The sequence below is a fragment of the Pocillopora verrucosa genome, chromosome 1, assembly GCF_036669915.1.
Source record: "Pocillopora verrucosa isolate sample1 chromosome 1, ASM3666991v2, whole genome shotgun sequence".
Lineage (NCBI taxonomy): Eukaryota > Metazoa > Cnidaria > Anthozoa > Scleractinia > Pocilloporidae > Pocillopora > Pocillopora verrucosa.
The window spans coordinates 6,524,377-6,546,213 of record NC_089312.1 but is presented as its reverse complement, the minus strand read 5'-3'; the positions used below and the strand labels follow the sequence as shown (position 1 = coordinate 6,546,213).

Sequence of the window (21,837 nt, the reverse complement as noted above, 5' to 3'; positions counted from 1 at the left end):
ACACTCTAAGTGCGTAATCTAGTATACCGAAATACTTTTTCAAATTATGCATTTGCAGCGTCTCCCGTTTTTGAACACAATGGTGATAATGTACCGATCCAATTTTTCGGCAAAACGTTTACCATCTAAGCAATGAAACTCGGCATTGCCTCCACACACCAACAAAGATGAGAATTCCTTTTGAAAACAGTGTTTGAAATATAATAAAACGTACCAGTAGCATTCGATTTTTGCATACCCCGCGAAACTGTTTTAATTTTTTTAGATATTTTAGTAGAGGAATCCATCGAACTTTCCGCATATTGCGGAAACAAAATCGGGAAGGTCATTTACATCCATTTACTTCAGAATTCCCCATAAACGTAGGGTGTATACAATTCCTGAAATTCCCGTTCGTTATTTCACGAATCATTTGACGTTTCAGTGTTGACAAATTTTTCGTATTACGTAAGTAAAAAAACATTGAAATTCTCTCAACGGACTCAACGCTGCAAGGAGAATCTTTCTCATAATTTACTTTTTAAGAGACGAAGTTACCGTCTAAAATTCAAACGTTACTGTTAGGCTTATTGGCGCATTGATAACAAAATCAAGAAACTACTGCAGGACCTCAAGGCTCATTTGTTCCGGACGATCTTGTACATCTCAGGTTTGAACTTTTCGTGGGAACAAGTGCTGAAGCCTACATAACCTATTTTGAATTAAATCGCTGAACTATAAACTTGTGTATTCGATCTTCGACGAACGCCTCCGCTATAACGTCACCCGAGCTTGTCAGTAGTAGCCGATGATTTCCAGCGTCCATGGTTCGGCTGGATATGTTTTCTTGCCTGTTTGACCGTGAGAACTCTGAGTACAGGATAGTTTCAACGCACGGGGTTTTAAACATCGTGAGCAGCCATGAAGGACTTTCCTGGTAAGTAACTGTGTTTTCTTCCTTATTCTTCTTTAGCAAGGATAAGGCACGGATGTTTCAAGACTCCCTGCGTTGAAACTATTCTGTACCCAGAGTTCTCACGGTCAAATAAGCAAGCAAAAATGTCCGGCCTAACCATAGACGCTGAAAACCATCGGCTACTACTAACAAGCTCTCCAGCATAAAATAGCTTTCATGAGACCACCGAAAATTATACTCTACAAATTCAGCGCAAATGTTAGGTGTTGTTTGTCCCCGAGTCCCCGTGTGTCCCCGAGTCCCACGTCCCCGAGTCCCGAGTCCCACGTCCCCGTCCTACTTTTAGTCACAGCCCAATTTTAGGCGACAGCGAAGCGAATCATTTCGAATTTCAAATTTACCGCCACAAATGAAGAAGGTTTCGATCGGAGGAAGGTAATACAAACCTCAAAAAATTCTTCCATTGTGATGAAAACGTAGAAACTTACCGAGAAATGCGCCTCTGGTCAGTGCCTTGCATTGGCTGCAGCTCAAGCTGTTTTGGAGTTCTGTATGCCACGACGGTTGATTGACAAATGATTCAGAGGTACCTAAGGCACCTCTCCTTTTATGGCGCGCCTTCGTGTAGCGATTGAAATCGCATTTCTGGTTAATTATAAAACTTTGAATTGATAATAAACGTAAACTTTTTAAAAATGTTTTGGGATTGATGTATTACTTCGGATCGGGTGATGATATGGTCGCAGTAAATTAGATTAACGTAACGAAATTTGCATCCATACCACCATTTTCTTTTTTAAACAGTGGGATTTATAATAATCTAAATGGGATTTCTATTAACATTTGAAACTATGTGCGAGTCGGGATATAGGATTTGAATCCTGCCACATCAATCTTAATAATTTTAATGCTTCAAGGGTGTGATAGGATCTTTATTAGTCCCTTACAAATATTTGTGGTGCAACACGAAAAGGATGTTTTTTCACTAACAACTCTTGCTCTCAGTTCATTTTTCGGAACAGATAATGTATTATGTCCTCGATTTGTTATAGATTGGCCCAGCATGTGGGGTGTTGAAAAGAAGTGGCGTCTGCTTTTGTAGTGTTTTCTCTTTCCCAACATGGTGTCAAAAGTGAGATTCCAGCCAAATAACACGCTTTCTGGAGTTCAGAAATCAAAATACAACTGACGATGGTGTCCTTGCCAGGATAAGGGGTTGCAGTAAACTCCCGCGGATTTCGTTCACGGAAGATCCACGAAGAAATTGTGAAAATTTCATTCAGACGTTCAAAGATTGGTGCGAGCTCAATGAATGGTACGACAGCGAGCCTCCTGCCGAAGAAACAGCAGAAGAAGCGGACCGTGCCAGTTAGGCTAAAGTGGCTGGAAAAAGGCAAAGCTTTTGCAGCTTTAGGTTCCTCCATTGCTGGTAACGAAGAACCCGAAAACCTCGTGCACGGCTTTCAACTATCACAAGCGTAAGCGAAGTAACTACAAACATTTGCAGAAACACTTCATGGTTATTGAAAGAGTTCTTACAGAGAGAATATGTCACAGCCTGGAAAGGACGAGTTAAACAACAAAGTAGGAGCCTAGAGTACTGGAATAAATGTGAGCACCAGTTAATATCAGAAATCAACGACGAGAGACTGGTGTCAACACTGCAAAATATGGGCCGTAGAGATAAAACAACAAAGGGCATGGTATTATTTTAGACAACAATACAGGTGGCTAAAAACTTTAAGCAATTTGAGAAGGCTAAAGCAATAATGCAGCAATCTTAATTCTCCAAGAACAAGTAAGCTACAAAGGCACAAAGATATCCCAAATTAAAAGGGCAAGGCTGACACCTGTAAATATTTTGCAGGTCTGCACACCCTTGCTATGTATGCACGGCTTCAAAGAAGCGATGCTCTAAGAAGCGCTGTGCGAGAATCGGACACTTTTCCCGCGCGTGTCAAATGGAAGCACCCTCTTTAGCCGGACCCTCTAAGGCACCAAACCCCAGGGACACCATCTTGATGCCAGTTCAGGGGAGGAGTATGAAACTGATCTCTTTAAGGTTGATATCAAACCAGAAATATGTGCCCAAACTGTCTACAGCACTTCGCAAAATCCAAAAGGCGTGGCCCTGGGGCGTTAATTGTCCAGCCCTATGGAACTGAGTGTGACCAAGGACCTAAACAAATCAATCATGGTGCAGTTAGACACTGCCTCCACATGCAACACACTACCAGATAAAATTGCTCAATTGTTGATCCCTCTAGGGCAAACAAAAAAAACTATCTTACCCACAACAAAGCAACCTTATTCGCCTATGACAACACTTAGCTCAAACCTATGGGTAAAATGCAAGCCACTTCTCCTTTCTGGCTCAGTGCAAAGCTGGGACTGGTTAAGATCCCTGCAGATGAATTCAATTGACGTGGAACATCACATGGTACCGAAACACTCTCAAACCTCCATTCTGAAGCCTCAGTACAGCTGCCAACAGCCGAGACCTCGCACTCCCGAGACATCCCTATGCTACAAGAACCGATACTTGCACCACACGTTTTATTATTTCGCATCCAAATACATTGTTTCCATCCCGCCCTGCAACTATTACTCTAGTGTGGGTTCTTAAAGTATTTCCTTATGTACATACCGGGTTGGGACAGTTTGGGAAGCCTTTTTCTTTTAATTTAAACCTGTTAGTTACCCTAGTCCATGACGCTATCCACAAGCAGCCGCTAGCAAGACATGCCAAAATCAAAGAGCAGTTTGAGAAGATGGAAAGCGAAGGAAAGATATGCTGACAATATAAGCCAACATCTTGGTGCAGTGACATGACTATTAAAGAAGCAAGGAAAAATCTAGAATCTATTTAGGCCCATCAAACACCATTAACAAAGCAATGAGAGGCCCCGAGAATCTAATTCACATTTTTGGCGATAGATTTCACGTGAAGTGTCATGTGACTTTTGATGTAAATAAACCCCGAGAGTTCAAACATTGGCTCAACTACCCACGACCCAGATTTTGGCTTCGATATTTTGTTGTAGATAATTTCGACTGTGGTCAAGCTTTTCTTAGTTCGAAATTGATTTTTTTCTTTGTATTATATGTTTTATTATTTAGTAAGAAAGTTGATATTTCGCTACCACTAAAGTGGATGCGAAGAATGTAGCAGGAAGCGCTTTGGCGTGAAATAATCAAACTAGCTGTGCGTGCATACAGCGATGTATCTGATTAGGTATTTTCAGGGCGTTAAGCTCTTAGATTATCAAATAAAACCCCTCGTTACATCTCTCAAGTAGAACGTGCGTTATGATTAGTCCATTTAGCCATAGTTAATCGAGGGGACTGGTTGTGAAAGCTGGCAATCTTCAAAGAGATATGTTATTGTTTAAGTTTATTGAAGTCACGTGACAACGACCGTGCACACTCAATTCCAAGATGGCGTCGTTTGCAAGCAAACATTATGAAACATGTAGTCATTTGACGTGTTTTTGACGCTGAAAATGTAGTTCTCTCATCTTCAAAATTTTATCATTAGGAAAGTGAAATGCCTGGCGATAACTGCTCGGTTTTTGGATGTGGTTCGTGCCGGAGGACGAAGGGTATCGGCATCTGGAAACTGCCTTCTGCGCGAAATGCTGAGTACAAGAAGTGGCGAGAAGAGTGGCTTAGTGCAATCACGAAAACGAGAGTAATCGACGAAGATTTCAAAAAACAGATCGACAGTGGCAAGGTGTTTACCTGTGAGAAACATTTCAACCCTGAGGATGTAGAATTATGTAAGTACTGCCGCTGCTATGTCCGTTTTTTTAATTTCAACATTAGTCGCTGCATTAGTTAACTCGCTGGTTAACTACAGTAAAAACCCGCGAGTAAGAACCTGTTAGGCTAAAATTTGCCAGTTATACCCCTTTTATTTAAGAACCATTTAAGCCTAAAATATAGCAACCAGCAGGTTCTTATTTTCTAAAATCAATTCGAAATGTTTACGTTTGCTGGGAAGTAAGATATGTTGACATCCTGGATCCTCTTTTGAGATACTTTGGAGCCTTATCACTCTTGTTTCAATGTAAATGCCAATGCTGAAGCTCATAAACCATTGTTATTGTTATCATCACAGAAATATAAATCACAAATATTAGGAAAATATGTTAAATACCCCTAAAAGTTTATCAGCAGCAATGTAAATTTTAACTTCAGAAAATGAGAACTTGTTAAGAAACTAAAAAGCTTAGAATTGTGTTAATAACCATTTGTGTAAGAACCTGTTTAGGCTACCTGCCTATTAAAATATTTTCCTTTTTACTTTTATTTCAGTTCATTCGGAAAAGATGGTGAAAAAGAAACCAAAGATTGGAGCTTTGCCGACATTGAACATGCCGAAGAGAAGTCATGATACAACAAAACCAGCTGCACGTCCTTGGAGATCTGTGGTAAATGTCAATCCCATAACAGAGAGCTCCAAAAAATATTACCAAAGCTTCAAAGACCTCTGTAAAAGAGTAAAAACTCTCAAAACACTGAACGATTGGATAGTCAAGGAACTAGAGGACAGACTAGTTTTAAAGAAGAAAAGTTCCCAAGTTATGCTTCCAGAAATTCAGATTATGATTGATGATAGTCTGGGATTCACTATTTATGTATATGGATGGCTTCTATATGAAGACCATGAACTGTACACTACAAACTTGAGATCAGTTACTAACATTACTGTGTCTGACCTTGTAAAGAGTATCGGCACATTGTCTATTTGTCCTGAGGTGAAACCATTTGAATTGTCAAGCAGTATCCTGCATCATGTAATTGCAAAGTCTGTTGATCCTTTGCTAAATGATGATGATGATGGCAGTTCATTTCCACATCAAGAATATTGGAGAACTCGTGGTTGTGCAGTTTTGTTTGATAATGGCAAACAGTGTTGTAGTTGTCATCATTATTCACATAAATCTGAACTCAGTCACATGGCAAAGCAAAAGAAACTAGCTGAGCCAGCGCATCTATTTTCACCTGTCTCACAGACCACACCAGAGCGAATTAAGCTAACACTGCAGATGCAGAGGTTTAAATGTGCTGAACTTGAGCAAAAACTCGAGGAAATGAAGCTTGAAATACAGAAATCCAGTGTTGAAGTTGACCACCAGTTGAACCAGGACATTACCAGCATTCTTGGTAAATCAGACATGAACAGTACGCCGTTTATGGATCTATTTTGGCAGCAGCAAAAAAAGCTGTTGACCAGAAGCTCAACAGGTGTACGGTACCATCCCATGGTCATACGCTACTGTTTATCTCTTGCTACAAAATCACCAGCCTGCTATGAAGAATTGCGCGAGAGTAAGATCCTTGTCCTTCCAAGTCAGTGAACTCTCAAGGACTATAGGAACTGTATCCGCCCGAAGGCTAGATTCCAAGAAGAAGTCATTGAAGAGTTGAAAGACTTAACAAATAGTTACTTTGATGTCCAAAGGTACATTGTACTCTTGTTTGATGAGATGAAGATTATGTCAAACCTTGTTTTTGACAAAGTCACTGGAGAACTAATTGGATAACTTGACCTGGGAGACCCAGACATAAACTTTGGAACACTTGAAAAACAATTGCCAGCCATGATCTGGTGTTCTTCGTCAGAGGCATTTGCACTCAACTGAAGTTCAGTCTGGCATATTTTGTTACAAATGGGGTCACCTCCCATCAGCTAATGCCACTCTTCTGGGAGGCCATAGGTGTATTAGAATTAACCTGCAATCTTTGGGTGATTGCTAGCACCTCTGATGGAGCATCACCCAACAGGAGGCTCTACAGAATGCACAAACCCCTAGTTAACAACGCTTAGGATGATTTATGTTACCGAACCATAAACTTATATGCACCACAACGGTACATATACTTCTTCTCTGATGCACCACATCTGGTCAAGACTACAAGGAACTGCCTCTACAGCTCTGGACACGGATCATGCACTCGGTACGTTGTGTGAAATGATATTATTCACCATTTATGTGTGAACTATTGCAATCCCTCTTTCGGTTTTTTCTTATTATTGAAGTGGTTCTACTTATCTATTAACGTGACAGTCAAATGCACAAGAGAAAAAAAATTAAGAATGTTACAAGGTGTATTGTACTGTTTTCACTCTTATAGCACTGAAACATGTTGAAAATTGACATGTAAATTTGAAACATGTTTGTTCTCTATTGTTCTCATTAGTTTTTCTTTCCAAGCACATGCCAGGCGATACTTCTGTAATTTATGTGGTTTTACGGCACTGGCATTAAATATTTTTAATTACTTGAGAAGCCATTCAAGAACTTGCTTGGTCTTCACTCTAGGCCACCAGCAGATGAAATCTATACAACTATTTATACAATGAATAACTATCCACTTTGTACATCTGGCCCCATGCAGTATTGTATATGAGAGTAATAATTTATTGTGGGTCATCACATTGAGCACTGTCATATTTTATATTAAAATTTATGTAACAATATCTCTTTAGGTACATGTGGAATGACGGGAACTATGTGCTGTGGCAACACATAGTTCAGCTGTTTTACCAAGATGTTGAGAATGGTTTGAAGTTGATGCCCAGATAGACTTATGATCACATTAAGCTCAATTCATATTCAACCATGCGTGTAAGTCTGGCAGCCCAGATACTGAGTGCTACTGTAGCAGCTGTGATGAAGTCATTTGGTCCTCCAGATGCAACAGGAACAGCAAAACTGTGTGAAATGATGGATTCTTATTTTTATTGTCTCAATGTGCGCAGCACAACTGAGCATCAGGGGAAGAGGAAACCATTTCTTGCACCATATAGATCAGTGGATGATCCAAGATTTCTTTGGTTGACAAATGATTTCCTTGGCTATCTGAGGGATTGAAAGGAAAGCACCGCCCAACACCCTGGCAATTTCACTCGGAATGCCAGGAGCAGGATGTTCTTATCCTGGCAGACGTACGAAGGCCTGCAGATCTCAGCCTATTCGGTTGTGGAGGCAACAAAGTTTCTTCTGAATGAAGGTATGGAGTATGTCTTAACTGAGAGATTCTGCCAAGATCCCTTAGAATAATACTTTGGAAACCAAAGAAAGCTGGGAAGAAAAAATGACAACCCTGACATGAAGACATGTCACAACTTTCACAACCAGTCCCCTCGATTAACTATGATTTAGCGCGCCGTATTTCACTGTACGGCCAGCTAACTTCAAAAGTTTGTTTTGATCGCCAAAACATCTCTTCAAGAAAAATTCGAACAGACTTAAGGAAAAGTACACCAACCAGGAAAACGAGCAAAATTTAGAAGCAGATATCCCAAACTTTCGAGTTTTTGAGTAGGACAAGCAAAAAAACTCTCGGCAACATTGTTACTTACAGAACGTTTTATCGCACTGCCTTACAGAAAACCTTGGCATACTTAAACTTTTGCTTTCGTGTAATTTTACATTATTCTAAACTATGGGTATTAAACGAATATTTTGAACTTTTGACGCCTCAAAGTTCAGTTTTTATTGGGAGCCAATGAAATGTTCTCGTGCTTAGGATTTGATGTGCGTTAATCATCGATGGCCGTTCCGCTTGAATTGAAATCTTTTTTCCCTCCTATTTGAATCAAGAGATATTATAAATATCATACTAACCTTGTTTTTTCTCCGTCCGTACAGTAAGTTGTGGAACCTCGTTTTTCCCGCACACTTCGCGCTTGTGCCATAAATCCGAGCGGAAAAAGCTCGGTCCGTATCTTACACTACGGCCCTCGAACTCGATTAGTAAGAGGTATGTGTGATGGGAAATTAGTGCTCTCGAATCGCTTTGAAGCGCGAGCAAGCCTTGATTCCCTAAATTAAAACCGATTCATACGTGATGAACTAGTACGATTTCAGTTTCCAAAGTATACTAACAGAATGGTTACGACGAAAGAGAGGCGTTTATGATGCTTGCAAAAACGATTACCAACATCGCAATCCTGTCTAATAAACGCAAACGGCGGTTCGTTCGAGTTTTTCCATTTTCCTGGAGCAGTTAGACAAAAGCTGAGAAGCCAAAGGTGGAAAGAGTCATGTCATCGAGGTGTGTCGTTAGTGTACATATAAAACGGTGAATAAAATAGAGATCTTAATATTCCTTTACCTCGTCCGTTTTGACTTTCTTTAAAGGCTGCTCTTTAACTACATATACATGAACACCCTCTTGTTGTTTTTGTCTTGTTTATTGAATGGTTCGAGGAGGCAGTGTCGTCTTTTTCGAAATTTTGATCCATTGGCGGAACCAATTTTTCAACTGCAGAGGCGATTTCCACGACTGAAGTTTTCAACTATCTGCTCCCTGAAATCCCCCGATTCCTCGAAATATTTTTAAAGTTCTGCCACGTTGATAGCGTTGAAATCAGTTCCAATTTTGTTTACGCTTCTTGCTACATTCTTCACATCTACTTTGGCGGTAGCGAAATAACAACTTGCTTGATAAATAATCAAACATATTACACAACAAAGAAATAAATTTTGAGTATAGAGAAGCGACAGTGGAAATTATCTACAACAAAATGTCGAGGTCCTTACACGGGTCGTGGGTAGTTGGCCTAATGTCCGAAATTTCGCGTTTTGTTTACAACAAAAGTCACGTGACATTACACGTGAAATCGAACGCCGAAAAGGTAAATTTCCCGTTTTGAGAAGATTTTTCCACAACTGAATGGTGCAAATTATTTTGTGGTAGGTGGTGCGATATCTGGTTTCACCAACATACTTCAGATCACTAATGAAGCTTAGCCACAATCTCTCACACTCCTTTTGGCAGGTACTGGTGGTTACGTCTGCCCTAGCGAGTCTTCAGCGAAACGGGGAATATCAAACGAGACAGCAGGAAGACCTGGCAGGAATGAAAGATCTCTGTAACATTGCTGGTCTGTTCTTAAATATGGATGTGGAATAACACAGGAGGAGGCCGAGAAAGATCATGATGAGAATCTTCACAATTTCCTGCTGCAAATGCAACAAGAGGAACTCAAGCTGAACCCAGCCAGGTAGAGGTCTTGAACCCCAAAAGTGATTTTTACGGGATTCCAGCTTAACCCTGAAGGGGTCAGCCCAGGCCCAACCATAGTAGAAGCAATTTTCAGTATGCCGAATGCTGAATTTCCTTGCAAGGTTTTGTCCAAACTTGAGTGATGTGGTCAAGGCTTTAAGAAAATTCACCCACAAAGACGTCCCCTTCCAGTGGAATGACTCACATGACAAAGCTTTTGTGGAGTCTAAGAAGCTCATCGCTCAGGGCCCTGTTTTGTGCCATTTCAGTCCTCGGTTGGCTTTAATACTTCAAGTGGATGTGTTAAGAGTTGGCGTTGGTGAAGGGTTCTTGCAAAATGATCAGCCTGTGGTGTTTGACATCCTACAGGCAACTAAGCAGTGCATTTCACACTCACACTTGCAAATGCGTGTAGTGACACGCAGTTTTCGAGTTGCGCGCGTGCAGCCTTTTATCTGCATGCAATTTCAACTAGTTATTAAGTAATGGAGCTAGTTAAGCACGCTTAATGTGTCAATTTTTAAAGGATGGAATTATTTTACACAGAAGTTCAATGTTTTTTGCGGCGCTAAAAGCTCAAATATCGGTCTCCCCTGAGAAAACGCACATCATATCACTAACGACTAAAACGAATGCATGAGAGTGAAACAAACCAAAAAAGGGCAAATTTAGAGACAAGATAGAATGATATTCAAAGGTCTCACTCAAATTGGCTACACTAATCGTTTAATTCACACGCTTCTCACAGTCAGACTTGCAAGTGCGTGTAGGACACGCAATTTGCGTGTTGCGCAAATACGTATACTGCATTTGACTGCTTTTAAGAAAAAAAAGCGAGGTTATTTTCCGTTGTCCGAGCTTAAAATGAGCTCTTTAGCTTCATGGCTTAAAGAACGGGCCATATTTCACAGATACTGCATTTGTAAGGGTAAAACGCTGTTTTGCTTTATGGTTGAAAAACAAGGTATATATTCAAGTCATTCGCGCTTGAAACGAGCTGTTTCGCTTAATGGCTTTAAGAACGAGGCATATTTCGTTTATACGGCACTTGTCTGAGGTTAGGTTTACCACAAGACTAGTGATTCCGATGGACATGGCTGGACTCCGTTGGGTTCCCATGGACCCCATCGGATTCCAATCAAAAAATGGGTATCGGCGGATACCATCGTACGACATTTCTGCCCGCTTTGATTTTCATCTGACTTCCGGTACTCTTTCGCGTCAAACGTATCTTATATCCTTTGGAAGGTGTTACGAATATAATTTTGCCTATTTAATCGGAAATAATACATTTCCTATGGGTGTGTATTGGAAATGTATGGCAAACAGAGAATTAGGTAAATGTAATGAGATAAGGAACAATTGAGATCTGATCTCTGGTGAAGTTTAGAGACGTGATTTAAAGATAATTGATAAATCACGTACTCGACAACTTTTAAAGTAATAGGGGTGATAACTTTGGAGATACGATTCTTGATGTTACTACCCTGAACTGGGTAAAAATGTGTTCTGATTAAATTGAATTCAGATCTTTACAGCTTAACTCGTGTTGTATTATGGGTGGGTTGGAATCAATATTAGCTGCTTACAAAATATAACGATAAGTGTTGTGTAAAACACAATTATTATAGTAATTAATAGTATCGATAGTATCAAATATGAACCTACAAATGTGTTACTTACAGGTGAGTCAACTCGGTGTTGTTAGTGAAGACTCCAGGCGGTAGATTTTTTATTTGGTTGCCAGACAAGACACTGCAAAGATTAGGCATAAAAAAAGCGTGATTAAATAATTACAGCAGGTTAAAGAACTGGATAGAATTCAAATCCTAATAAGAAGAATACAAGGATCATTTAAATGAATGTTTAATGTTTTTGTTTTTTGTTTTGCTGTTTTTGTCCTTGTTGTCCTTATTGTTGTTGTTTTTCTATCTACAGAGGTGAGAGGATCATATTATGATTTTTTCCTTCCAACATTATCCAGTTTGGGTTGTTTTAGACGTTTCTTTAATGCTCTTTTAAATACAAGTGCCTCTATTTGCCGATTACTTGATATTGTTAGGAACACTATGTTTCCAATTACATTTGTCTTTATCTCGAACTTGAGTTGTTACATGATGTTGCATTGCGATCGTTTTGTTTATTGCGCCATCTGCTATGCCAATAGCTAAGAGTTCTAGAAGCTGTGTGATATTCATTCTTCATGCATGAACATGTGTTTTATTAAAATCCTGGAATAGTTAAAGTAAAGTTAATAGGTTACAGGGTTTTCAGGTTGAATAATTCAGCAAACAAATTATTAGACAACTGGTTTTTGCGCTAAAAGCTCAAATATCGGTCTACCCTGAGAAAACGCACATCACTTCACTAACGACTAAAACGAATGCATGAGAGTGAAACAAACCAAAAAAGGGACAAATTTGGAGACAAGATAGAATGATATGTAAAGTTCTCACTCAACTTGGCTACACTAATCGTTTAATTTACACGCTTCTCACAGTCAGACTTGCAACTGCGTGTAGGACACGCAGTTTGCGTGCTGCGCGCATGCAGTCTTTCATCTGCATGCATTTTCAACTAATTATTTAGTCATGGAGTTAGTAGAGCACGCTGAACGTGTCAATCTTTCATCGTGTTTTACTGGAATATGGAATAACCACAAAATATAAACCAGATTTACAAGAGGTGACTACTAACTCTTTTTAAACCAAGCTGTTTTTTTTAAATTTTATTTCATTTTTTTTTATTTTAAAGGATAGAATTATTTTACACCGCAAGTTAATACTTTTCGTGATAAAAGCTAAAAATCGGTCTTCGCACCAGAGACGAGGTAGCATAAGGCGCAAAGTTCTTACTCAAGATATGGCTACCTCAATCGGCTTTTCATTATTAAAAGTTCTAAAGGATACGTATAGTTGTCGTACAGTACGTTAAAGACATCTCTAATCTCTCACTTTTTTGCTTCACTAGTTTCCAAAATAACCAAGCGACTTTGGCGGGTAAAAAGTAAAACTGAGAACTCAGATCACAGTTCCATATGGCAATTTTATCAACATGGGCTTTTCTTTCCTTAGTGTTTTCACACTAAGGAAAAAAATTCAGGCCTGTACGGAATTTCAACGCATGACTTCTGCGATACCGGTGCAGTGCTCTACCACCTGAGCTAGCAAGCCAACTGGGAGCCGGTCAATGTGTTGATCCCAAATAAACCCGTGAAGTGGTGAATAACCGGTTGTGAATATATTGAAGTCAAATATTTGAACCGGCTCCCAGTTGCCTTCACTACTACTTAAGTAGTGTTCATTACTGCGAAGATCGCTTTCATTCACGTTTTCACAATGTTCACGCAACGCTGTAGTTGATTTCTACAAATTTTGAAATCAAATCCTACTCAAGATGCTGGCTTACATTTTTTGGTCGTTTTCAAAATCTCGAAATCTGAATTCTGACCTTTACCCTCGGAAATCAACAGGCTCTAATGAGAAAGATTTCAGGGCGTATCTTAAGCCAAATTTTTCGAATACTTTTTATGAGCATTCTGAACAACACATAATTTCACGTCGTTCATTTCACCTTTTTTTTTTTGTTGTTGTTTTTTTACTTTTGTTTTGTTTTGTTTTTTAATTTGGTTGGATAAACTGAAATTGGGAAGGAGTCTTAACAATATTTAAACATTATTGTGTATACCAAACCGAAAAAAATGTAGCAAATAGGGAAACTCAAAGAATTTTCAATACACCTAAAGTGTTGAAAATGATTGAAGTGTAATAAGCAAAATATCCCTTTTTTATCTAACCGTGTGTTCTCAAAGTGGAAGGGGAGAGGTGGGAATGTTTATTTTGAACAGTCATTGTATGAAAAAAAGTCCGAATTGATTATTTTTTTCCTGATAATTGCTTACCTTAGGGGAAATGCTCCATGAAAGGTGAATTTAAATGAATTTAAAAATTAATCATCTTATTAAGAGAGAGTTTTTTTGATGTGTGTTACACCTTCAATTTGTTATAGATTGCCCCAGCATGGGGGGTGTTAAATAGATGTGGCGCCCATTTCTGCTTCGTAGTGTTTCCCCTTTTACAACATGGTGTCAGAAGTGAGATTCCAATCGGAAATTGGTAAAATTGCAGCTCACCAGCGAGGATCATGCCTTTCTGTGATTTTACATTGGCAGCTCCAAACAAATAACTCTTTTTAGAAAAACATCGCTTAAACTTGCGCAAAGAAGAGAACCGTAGTTTTGACAATATAATGTTTGTAAATGATTCAAGTGTGATAAACAAAATATCCTTTTTTGACCTAACAACGTGTTCTCAAAGTGGGAGGGGAGAGGTGGGAATGTTTATTTTGAGCATTCATTGTATGAAGAAAAGCCTGACCTCAAAAAATATGATCTTGTGTAAGGGGAAAAATCCATGAAAGGTGAATTTAAATGGAATTTTGAACGATTGAAATCGGATTTCTGTTGAATTGCAAAACTTTCATTTGATGATAAAGGTATACTTCTCTTTCTAAACATCACTTTTTGTAAAATATTTTTAGATTCATATTATCATCTTGGACTGGGAGATAATATGGTTGCGGTTAATTAATATCTGGGAGGCACAGGTTCGAATCCCGTCCACGCCTTCATCTTTTTAAGGCTTTGGGAAAAAGTTCTAACAGAGAAAATACGTCACAGCCTGTATCGGACTAGCTAAACAAAGTAGGAGCCTAGCGTACTGCAATAAGTGTGCGGACCAGTTAATATCAGGGATAAACAACGACAGACTGATGTCAAAACTGCAAAATACGGGCCGCAGAGATAAAACAACGAAGGGCATGAAAGAGTGCTGTGCGAGAATCGGACACTTCCAGCACATGTCAAATGGGAGTACCCTCTTTAGCCATACCCACTGAGGCACCAGACCCCAGGCACACCATCTTCATGCCAGTTCAGGGGAAGAGTATGAACTTGATCTCTTTGCAGTTGATATCAAACCAGAAATATATGCCCAAACTGTCTACAACACTTCACAAAATCTAAGAGGCGCGGCCCTGGGGGGTAGGTTGTCCAGCCCCTTGGAACTGGGTGTGACTAAGGACATAAACAAATCAATCATGGTTACATATTGCCTCCACATGCAACACACTGCCAGATGAAATTGCTCAATCGTTGATCCCTCTAGGGCAGACGATCAAAAACTATTTCACCCACAGCAAAGCAACCTTATTCACTAACGAAAACTCTAACCTCAAACCTATGGGTAAAAGGCAAGCCACTTCACCTTTTTAGCTCAGACTATGCAAAGCTGACACTGGTTAAGATCCCTGCAGATGAAGTCCATTGACGTGGAACATCATATGGTACACTCTCAAACTCCCATCCTGAAGCCTCAGAACAGCTGCCAACAGCCGAGATCTCGCACGCCCGAGACATCCCTTTGCCACCGGAACCGATACTTGCACCACACACGTTTGATTTTTTTCGCATCCAAACATATCGTTTCCATCCCGCCCTGCTACGATCACTCTGGAGTGGGTTCTAAAAGCATTTCCAGATTTGCATACTGGTTTGAACAGTTTGGGGGGCCTTTCACTTTTAATTTAGACCCGCTAGTCACACTAGCCTGTGACGCTATTTACAGGCAGCCGCTAGCAAGACATACCAAAATCAAAGAGCAGTTGGACAAGATATGCCGAAAGTCCGAGCCAAAAGCTTGGTGCAGTTATATGACTATAAAAGAGCCCAAGTTTGTCTAAACAATATTTAAAAATTATTATGAAGTACTTAACCGAACAAAAATGTAGCAAATAAATAAACTCGAACACTTTTTAATACACCTAAAGTGTTGAAATATAAAAAAAAAAAAATAATAATAATAATAATAAAAGCAGAATTGTTTCAGATTCTTCGACTCCTCCCACGTTGGGAGCGAGGTAACTCTTACTGGGATCAAAGAACGAGCCTTTTTCTCCTTTTTTCCCGGACTGTTCTGTAAATGTGATTTATCTCATTACAAAATGCATAAGTTTTCTCCAAAAAAAGATGAATCTTCCAAAATTTTCCTCACTCATAACGTGTGGCTTTGAAGCTTAGTTTGTAGCATCGCCCAATTAGTATCTGGGTGGCATGGGTTCGAATCCCGTCCGAGCCTTAATTTGTTTTTTACAGTCAACTTTTCCTGCAATTGGTAAAATTGCAGCTCACCTGCGAGGATCATGTCTACATTTTATTTTAATCCATAATTCAAAAGAAACTTATTTCGTTACAAATTCATATCGAAAAGTCGCGTAGAAAAATGAGCCTTCGCTTCGACAATAAAATGTTTTTAAGTGTTTTGTTATACGCACTTAAAAAAATCTTTGAAGGAAAATGATCAGAATATAACTGAAGCAAATATTAAAGGGCTATGGAGTGTCCTATCAAAGTAAATAGGCATAAGAGCGGGAAAGTTGTCGTTTATTTGTGTGGCTCAGTCGGCAGTAGTGTTCCGGGCAGCCTGGGTTCAAATCCCGTCCGAGCCTGAAATTTTCTGTCTTCTTTTCTGCTGTTGGTAAAATTGCAGCTCGCCTGCGACTATCAATGCTTTTTTTTTATTTTACATCGGCAACTCCCAAGAAATTATTATTTTTAACAAATACACAGCTTAAACTTGCGCAAAGAAAAGAACCTTTGTTTTGACAATATACTGTTTGTAAATGATTGAAGAATAATAAACAAAATATCGCTGTCTGATCTTACCAAGTTTCCTCAAAGTGGGAAGGGGAGGTGAGAATGTTTATTTAGAGCATTCATTGAATGAAAAAAAGTCCGAATTGATTATCTTTTTTCTAATGATTGCTTGCGTTAGGGGAAAGGCTCCGTTAAAGGTGAATTTAAATGGTATTAAAACGATTGAAATCGGATTTCTGGTTAATTGTAAAACTGTGAGTTAATAATGAAGGTAAAACTGTTAAAAATATTTTGAGATTGGTATTATGACTTTGGTTTGGGTGATGATATGGTCGCACAAAATTAGATGAACATAACTGTAATTGGCATCCGTCTTACCATTTTTTTCTTTTTAAACAGAGGGATTTATAATAATCCCAATAGGATTTCTATTAACATTTGAACAGTTGGGGTATAGGATTTGAATCATGCTACCTCAGGTTTAACAACTTTAATGCTTCAAAGGTGTGATAGGATCTCTATTAGTCCCTTGCAAATATGTGTGGTGCAACACGAAAAGGATGTTTTTCCACTAACAACTTTTGCAGCCTGACAAATGGAGTAATCAATCACCACGTGATTTCTTGATGTTATTTTTGTGTAAACATTTTATAGCTATTTTAGCACCTTTTTCTAAGAACAATTCATTGTAACTGTAACGAGTCAGAAAGATGTACTCGCATATGCAAACAAAATACGTGCCCGAAAAAGACGGAACTGGTCACCGGCGATGGTTAAGAAATCTTGGTGAAGTAACCGGTGAAAATTGATTCTCGCTGCTGTTCAACTCACATGCTCTAAAACCCATGTAGCTCTCTTTTATTAGCATATTATGTTTGTAAAAGAGTTTGAATACGCTTATGCTCATCTTTCATCAATAAAAGTAGAAATTTTCTAACTCTAACTGGAGCAAGAAATCAAAGGACGAGCTTATCATCTGAGTTAACAACAGTGCACTGTAAATAACGAGGTTTCAAGAGACGATCCGTTAAACGTTAAATTATAAATCGCATGTGTTACTTACAGCCAAGTCAGCTCGGAGTTGTTATCGAAGACTCTTGGTGGTAGCTCCTTGATTTGGTTTCGATGTAAGTTCCTATGAAATGGACATATAATTGAATATAAGACCTCACCTTCATGGGTAAACATGATTCTGAGGTGCATCATCTCCTTTTAAAAATTTTCTATTTAAATTGATTTAGTAAAATTAAACTGGATATGGGTCCAAATATGATTTAAAATATGTTGTGAAGTCTCTTAATAAACAAAAATGTAGCAAATTTGGGAGCAAGGCAAAGTTTAGAGGTTCAGAATGTGGTTTTTTTTAGATTCCTTTTCGGCAAGTGCTAAAATTTTAGCTCACCTGCAAGTATCATAGCTTTATTTGATTTTCAATGCAGCCGATCACATGGACCAGTGGGCAATTAAAATTTAAAGCCGAGTTTTGTTCGATTCTGATCTCAATATTACGAACTAATAATATGTTCTCAAAGTGGGAGGGGGGAGTGGGAAGGAGGAGGTTGGAATTTGTTGATTTTGCTATACTTGTTAACTTCATATTTCTTTTCGACTGGCTGAGTTTTGAACTCTCCTACTTTCGGTACATTGCGTCTCTTTGAACCCTTTTTGAAACTAGTGGGATTAACAAAATTTTAATAGAAACTGAATTCCACTCCCACTAATAACAATGGCGATGGGATTTCTTTTAAAATTTGAAACCGGGCCTTGGCAAATATGCCATTTGGGATATAGGATTTGGATCCAGTCATTATGAGCTGTAAACTGGCCCCTCTGCAACGCATGGACTTGAGGGCAATTATAATTTAAAACCAAGATTTGGTAAGTACGTGAGCTGAGATATTGGATTTGAATCCCAAGTACATAAAAATTAAAATTAAAACGAGTCCTCACATTTTTTTTTTTTTGTTGGGAAAACGTTTTAACAGTTTCCATAATTTTCTTTCCTGTTCTTGAAAATTTTCAACTTCTCGCTGCAAGCTTTTTTTATGGAGACCCCCAAAATTGCGTGATAACCATCCATAGCATATATACTGTTAGTAACCATATACTTTAAATTTAACCCTATAGCATCCATAATATAATCAGTCTTCTAGTTTTGTTGAAGAGACGTGCGGGAGAAAAAATGCGAGCTCCGCTTTTAGGCTTGCCTAAATCTATATATTATCTGGGAGGCACGGGTTCGAGTCCCGTCCGAGCCTTTAAGCACTCTAAGGCACTAAAATCCAAGCACACCATCTTGATGCCAGTTCAGGGGAAGAGTATGAAAATTGATCTCTTTGCAGCTGATATCAACCAGAAATATATGCCCAAACTGTCTACAGCACTTTATAAAATCCAAAAGGTGCGGCCCTTTGGCGTAAATTGTCCGGCCCCTTGGAACAGGGTCATAAACAAATCAATCAAAGGTTGCAGTTACATACTGCCTCCACATGCAACGCACTACCGGATGAAATTGCTCAATCGTTGATCCCTTTAGGGCAGACGATCAAAAACTATCTCACCCACAGCTAAGCAACTTTATTCACCTAAACTCTTAGCTTAAACTTATAGGTAAAAGGCAAGCCACTTCACCTTTCAAGCTCAGACTGTGCAAAGCTGGCACTGGTTAAGATACATCATATGGTACACTCTCAAACTCCCATCCTGAAGCCTCAGAACAGCTGCCAACAGCCGAGATCTCGCACGCCCGAGACATCCCATTGCCACCGGAACCGATACTTGCACCACACATGTTTGATTTTTTCGCATCCAACTATACCGTTTCCATTCCGCCCTGCTACGATCACGCTGGAGTGGGTTCTTAAGAGAGGATGTCAGCATCCATCGGAAAAATTTGAAATACTGTGGCAAGTCGCCCAAAATTCGTTTTCACTACTACTTTCATATTTTGTAGCCTAATATGTTCTAATAATTGTGATGTAGTTTCTTTGTTAAAATATATATTCGTCTTCGAGAAATGACTTTTTTCGTTCGACCGCTCAAATATGTAGCATCAAAACAAAGACAGTATTAACAATGACCGATATGACAGAATTTACTGAGCTTCAAGCTTTGAAAAGACCAAAGGATGGTTATAAAGTTACTGTACAAATTTTCGTGTGTATTTGTGTTCTATCTTGAGACGAACTCAAAGTCCAGCTAAATTTACTTGATAGCGACTAGTAAATATACATGGTGGGCCTACTTGTCGCCACCGTTGACTAGCATAAATCATTACGATTTGTAAAAAAATCAAAAACATAATACTCTCACCTTGTTTATTTACGATTTTATTAGCTGTTTCGATTATTATATTACGCCTGGGTATTAGTTTTTGACAGGAGCTTAGGTTTTGCGTTGTGTTTTCCCCTCCCTCATTTATATCATAAGCTAGTCACGCAGTAATTGATACCGATACAAATGAATATTTACCATGTATAAAGAATTTTGTTTATGTTGAATTAATTTAATTTTACATCGGCAGCTCCAAATTTTTTTTTTTTTTTTTACAAATACACAGCTTAAACTTGCGCAAAGAAGAGAACCTTTGTTTTGACAATATACTGTTGGTAAATGATTGAAGTGTAATAAACAAAATATCCCCTGTTTCAACTAACCATGTGTTCTCCAAGTGGAAGGGGAGAGGTGGCAATGTACATTTTGAGCAGTCATTGTATGAAAAAAGTCCGAATTGATTATTTTTTCCTGATAATTGCTTACGTTAGGGGAAAGGCTCCATAAAAGGTGAATTTAAATGGGATCAGTAACGATTGAAATCGGATTTTCAATGAAGCCGATCGCATGGGCCAGTGGGCAATTAAAATTTAAAAGCGAGTTTTGGTAAATACGCGATGTGATATGTTCGATTTTGATCTGAATATTACGAACTAACAATATGTTCTTAAAGTGGGAGGGGGGAGTGGGAAGGAGGAGGTTGGAATTTGTTGATTTTGCTATTCATGTTAACTTAAAATTTCTTTTCGACTGGCTGAGTTTTGAACTCTCCATCTTTCGGTAAATTGCGTCTCTCTGAACCCTTTTTGAAGCTAGTGGGATTAACAAAATTTTAATAGAAACTGAATCCCACTCCCACTAATAACAACGGCGATGGGATTTCTATTAAAATTTGAAACGGGGTCTTGGCAAATATGCCAGTTGGGATATAGGATTTGGATCCTGCCTTTATGAGCTGTAAACTGGCCCCTCTGCAACGCATGGACTTAAGGGCAATTAAAATTTGAAACCAAGATTTAGTAAGTACGTGAGCTGAGATATTGGATTTGAGTCCCAACATTACAAATTGCTATAGTTTACACGTGTGACTGGGTCTGTATAAGCTTCTTAAAAATCAACCCCATGAGATAAGCAAGAAATGTCGTTTACTTACAGAATAATCAACTTGGTGTTGTAGCTGAAGACTCCACGTGGTTGCTCTGCTATCTGATTGTCATGTAAATACCTAGGTAAACGATACACGTGTGACTGGGTCTGTATAAGCTTCTTAAAAATCAACCCCATGAGATAAGCAAGAAATGTCGTTTACTTACAGAATAATCAACTTGGTGTTGTAGCTGAAGACTCCACGTGGTAGCTCTGCTATCTGATTGTCATGTAAATACCTAGGTAAACGATACACGTGTGACTGGGTCTGTATAAGCTTCTTAAAAATCAACCCCATGAGATAAGCAAGAAATGTCGTTTACTTACAGAATAATCAACTTGGTGTTGTAGCTGAAGACTCCACGTGGTAGCTCTGCTATCTGATTGTCATGTAAATACCTAGGTAAACGATATTAAGAAAGACAATAAAGCAAATTAATCATCTCCTAAAGTTTTAACAGACCTACAGAGTTTGCAAAGTACATCTGTGGGAATAGAAATTAACTCTCAACTTTTTTCCAGACATCTCTCCTACTGAGGAAGCCCTTGGGAATTTAGGCCAAATCCTTCGATACCTTGGTTACTGGTCATAATTTATCGCCCAAGTGGGCGTAGGGGAGGAGTCAGAGGATTTGAGATGTGTTGCGATAAAATTTAATTGATTCCCTTGTGTCAGTCACTATAAAAAATGTGCTCTTGTGTGAGAGGAAAACACCATGGAAGGTGAATTTAAATGAGATTTTGAAAGATTGAAATCAGATTTCTGGTAAATTGCAAAACTGTGATTTAAAGATAAAGGTATGCTTGTCCTTCTCAACAACATTTTTTGTAAAATATTTTGAGATTAATA

At 38.8% G+C, this 21,837-nt stretch overlaps 1 pseudogene; it reads left to right on the top strand.

Annotated features, from left to right (window-relative positions):
• Positions 1-4,442: 4,442 nt before the first annotated feature.
• Positions 4,443-7,435, top strand: LOC136284007 (uncharacterized; annotated as a pseudogene).
• The last annotated feature ends 14,402 nt before the right edge of the window (positions 7,436-21,837 follow it).